Source organism: Physeter macrocephalus, chromosome 5 (assembly GCF_002837175.3).
Source record: "Physeter macrocephalus isolate SW-GA chromosome 5, ASM283717v5, whole genome shotgun sequence".
In the NCBI taxonomy this organism is placed as follows: Eukaryota; Metazoa; Chordata; class Mammalia; order Artiodactyla; family Physeteridae; genus Physeter; species Physeter macrocephalus.
Genome location: NC_041218.1, coordinates 53,838,664 through 53,843,565, shown reverse-complemented (window position 1 = coordinate 53,843,565; position 4,902 = coordinate 53,838,664). Strand labels below are relative to the sequence as shown.

At 38.6% G+C, this 4,902-nt stretch overlaps 1 long non-coding RNA gene across 1 annotated transcript in view; it reads right to left on the bottom strand.

Moving 5' to 3' along the window:
• Nucleotides 1–227: 227 nt before the first annotated feature.
• LOC129392136 (uncharacterized) overlaps nt 228–4,902 on the bottom strand; it is a 131,146-nt gene continuing 126,471 nt past the window's right edge. The window contains exon 4 of the long non-coding RNA XR_008617401.1: nt 228–298. This is a non-coding gene — a long non-coding RNA (uncharacterized lncRNA). The remainder of the gene's footprint in view (nt 299–4,902) is intronic.

Sequence of the window (4,902 nt, the reverse complement as noted above, 5' to 3'; positions counted from 1 at the left end):
TCCTCCTCTTAAGAAAGGAATTAAAAATACACACCTCTCAGAGTTTTAACGATTAAATGAGATGTTTTCAAAAACAATGAACTGCTAATTACTATTCAAATGATCCATATTATTACCAGAAATTACCCACAATACTAGTTTACCTCATCTTAATCATCAGGGATCTTTAGGAATATTTTCTTCACCCTGTGACTGCTGGCTTTTCCGTAAGTCTATAGTATTTCTGTTACCTATTAGAATAGACGTCACTTGTGCACCACTTCTGATCCTCTTGGTCCACCTCTTACTCCAGCCCCTCCTGCAATGATGAGTTCAATGGAGGTTCAACAAGCTGAGTGCAGGTACCGCCCTTCACCTGGTGTCTGTGGGGTATAGCTGTATTGCTTCCTACCCCATGGCTTCTCCAATGCAGCATGAGATGCCATCAGAAACCAGCCTGGCACACATCATGCACATCTCAGGAGTTAATGCCCTAGGGATCACCCTTGACAGATGGATGAATGGGAACTGATAGATAAATACTCCCCTCTTTGTCCCACAGATGAACAGCTCAGAAACATATTTTATAAAGCTCCTCAGAAAATCCCAGCAATTGGTAGACATTGGTTATTTCTACTATTATCCCTAGTTCCATATTTCCTTTCATTCAGGGCCTCAGGTCAGACCTGCTGGGACACTAGAAGACAGAAGAAACAAAATTTGTTTATCATAATCTTCTTTCAAGCTAGTCATGGAGTTATCACAATTTTAGATCAGAAATAGCCTGACTTAACTGCAAGAAGGAGGTCCATCCTTCACTTTGTCTTTTGAAATCTCAGTCACAGAGGATTTGGAAATACAGATTTTTAGCTTTTCAGTTTCTTCAGACTTAAAAAAATGAACTTTTGAAAAATTCACCCCATCAGGAAAAAGAATACCTCACCCAATATATATATATTTATGTATAAAATTATACATTACTTTACTCATACTATGTATACTATAAACAGATACAAAAATGGAAATTATAAATGAAAAATTAATATGAATAAACAATATTTTTGAGAGGTTTACTGTGTTTATTAACAGTACTAAACTATTTTCCTCAAACTAAAAAATAATAATGTCTTAGTGAAGTAAAATAGGGGTGATGCAATCCTCCCATAACGTAGTCAAAGAGTGACCTCAAATCGGAGAACAGGGTAAGTGTCATTTTCTTGGTGTTCATTTGTGTTAGCATTATCTTCAATCTATAGTTTCTTTCCTGAAATATTATTCAGTCATTTAGCCATCTTGTGAGGGTTAGTTTAGTTAAAACTAGAGAAGATGATTTGTAACTCTTCTTAATTAGTGCAAGTAAAATGCTGAATGTTGCAATATGCTAAAAAGAAACCAAGAATGGAGACTGTGACCACCAGTCCTTCCAAGTTTTAGAATTTCCCTCGGGCTACATGATTATCCAACAACCAGACAGAGTCAAGATACTGCAGTCAATTCATTAATTAAATGTGAGTAACCCTTAACTTCTTTATTATTACATTATTGTTAGATTTTTTAAACAGAAATGCTCTAATATTTTCCTCCTGTATCCCAATGTATCTTGCACATATTGCAGTATATAGTTACTCCTTTTGGAAAGCATGTCTTTAGAGGTCAGTCTAGCTACAAAGTGACAACTCTTTGGTTATATATCAAATCCTTGGAATCAAATATACATATGTCATTAGAAATGGGTTTGTTGCATGTTACAGAATGCACAAAACAGAGTGGCTTAAACAAGACAGGGTTTGTTTCTTTTTCACATAAACACATTTTTGGAGATAAGCATCCAAGAGCTAACTTGGCGTTCCAGGATATCAGGCTCCTTCTGTCTTACTCCTCTGCCATCCACACACATGCTTCCCCTTCATCATCCAAGATGAATTCTTGGGCTCCAGACATCATATCTATATCCCAATCAGCAATAAAGAGAAAATGACAAAGAAAGACACTTTTTGTAAATTTAACACAACACTCTGATAACATCCCATTGGAGAGAAATTACTCAAAAGTCTACACCTAGCTGCAAGAAAGAATCAGGGATTCTATTATAAAAGAGAACAGCCAAGACTCTCAGTCATAATGCATAAAGATGTATCGATAAATATATAGAGAAACAGAGGAGTTCTACCCTTTTAGTATCATCTTCTTACTCTACCTTTGTGGTCTATCTGGAATAAAAATTTCAAAGACTATCTAGCCAAAATGGTCTATGGACCAGCATGTCTCTCAAAAATATAACAACTCATTTGAAATAATCAAATTCCACAAAATACAATTCTAGTTCTCCTGACTGAAGTCTAATTTGAGAATTACTGGATTATATTGTAACAAAATACTTTTTTTTTTCCCTTAAAGCAACTTTATCTGTCTTCTAAGGAGAGAACAGAGCTTTGCTTTAATAAGCCCCTTTCTGAGCTTGTGTGTGAAACTTTCCATGTGGGAGTCAGGTCAGAACTGAATTGCTCCATATAACAGAAGGCAAAGGTGAGGTGAAGGAGGGCACAGGTTAGAATCCAGCAGGAAAGAAGAGGCTGCATAAAAGTGGAGCACTTACTGGGAAATGGTCAAAGAGAGACTTCCCATGGCAGAACCACTAAGAAAGGACTTTGTTTAAAATGGATATTAAGTTGTTTCCTGTGAGGTGCAAGATATAAATCCCCTCCTTCCTCTTGTCTGCTTCAGTAAAATCTACTATGCTTATTCATGCTTTCTTATGACTGAGAGAAACTTGAAGAGGTTCTGAATTCTGTGTCCAGGTGACTTTGGGCTCTAATAGAGACAGAAATTAGAGGACAAGGAAAGATCAACATGAGAATGACAGTGATAATGTGAAAATGGAGACCCCTGCATTCTCATTAAAGCCAAATTTATATATGATCAGGTAAATTGATAAGGGATTTTCTTACTGTCAATCTTCCCTCTAATAGAACCAGAAATTAAATATAGATCTATTTACATGCCTTGAAGTATTTTTAAATGCATTTAAAATTTGCATTGAATATTTTGCTTAAGGTTGGAAAACTTTACCACACTGTAAAATCTTTAGAGTTCATTTACATGAATGAATGCATTATAGTTTAAAGCACTGAATAAGAAACTTCCTATAAATAGGGTGTGACTGAACAAAGCAGAGACAGGAGAACATGGATAGAGAGAAAATGAGGCTGATTCAGGGCAGAAGGGAAGTCCACCTACAGAAGGAAGAAGGCCAGACAGCTCTGCACAATTGAACTAGAAGTCTGAAAAGCTCACTAGTCTGTGTAGACTCAGACTGGATCTTGGTCAGGAGAGAGATCACATCCAAGAGAGTTGAAATAAAAGGTCAGCACAGACAGGCCGAGGGCTAGGACAAATGTCCCAATAACTCAGGCACAACATCTGGGCTGACACTATGGGTTGACTCACCCAGCTTCCATCCACAGCACACCTGTCCCATCCAGGGATTGGACAAGTGGGGAACATGTGACCTACGGCAAGCCAATAAGCTATAGGCAGAAGTTGCTGAGTGGGGCTTTCAGGAAAGCTTTCTCAAAGGTAAAAAAGCAGGTGGACTGTATTTGTCTTTCCCCTTCTCCCTAAAAGGTTAAAGGCACAGCAGCCAACTCACAACCACAAGAGTGAAAAACACACATTAAGGATGGCAAGTCCAGAAGACAGAAGGAGCCTGGAATGCTGAGGATGTCTTTGAGCAACTGCACTGTCAATATCCAGACACATTATGTGAAAACAGAAAACAAAAAAAACCCTCACCTGCTTAAACCACCCTTAATTTTGTTTTCTGTTACTAACAGGTAAAGAAATTAATAACTGATTCAGATAGAATTTGGAGCCCAAAAGCAGGGTACTGCAAGCAACAGAACCTAAAACACAGAGTTGCCTGAGAGGTGGTGATAACAACCGAATATCAAATACCCAGACATTCCAGGCTGCAATTTAGAGACATTTGTCACGTGGAGGCAGAACATTTGTGACCCATTCTGGAACACAAACCAGGAGTTCAACACAGGATGTGGTTTTAAAATGGGACTTTTCAGAATGTGGGACATGATGGTTAGTTCTTGCAATTTTCAGCCAATTCCTACAAAAACAACAACAACAGCAAAAAGGATAAACTCAGACTAGAGAAAGCCGTTCTGCTTGCACAAGTGAAAAGTAATACAACATTACTGAGATACACTCTGCCTTCAGCAAGCAATCTAGATTGACTGAGAGTCCCCAGTAAGGATTCTTTCAGGGTAAAAAAGCCAATTACTTCTGTACCCCATATTGAAACTCTTACAAGTTGTAAAGTAGCAACCTTGACAGAAAATGAAGTTGGTGACGCTGGGCTTTCTTAAGCACATTCCATTAAAAGTTCTTTGGCAGGAAAAAAAAAAAAGGGCTAAGCCCATAGTAAGGTCAGTCATTCTACCCAAGAGGTTATTTCAGATTTCTGCAAAGCAGCAGCCATTAAGCTAATGAGGGTGTTCAAAACACAGAAGCCAAAAGCCAAAAGTTCTCAAGCTTCAAACTTAAACAGATTTGTTGTAGTTCCTCACACTTAAATCTACTGGAAGCAACCAGACTAGAAGCCTACTAGGTTTCTGAGGGAACCAAACTGTCAAAGAAAACCCAAGTCTCACTGGCAATGGCCAGTAACTGTATTACTCCTATATAATCAATCCCCAAGACTATAAATGAGAATAGGATGCCATACACATAGAAAAATTTGGTGAATAACAAAAGAGAGAAAGGTTTACATTTAAAATGTAATAACATGGGCTTCGCTGGTGGCGCAGTGGTTGAGAGTCCGCCTGCTGATGCAGGGGACACCGGTTCGTGCCCCAGTCTGGGAAGATCCCACATGCCGCGGAGCGGCTGGGCCCGTGAGCCATGGCCGCT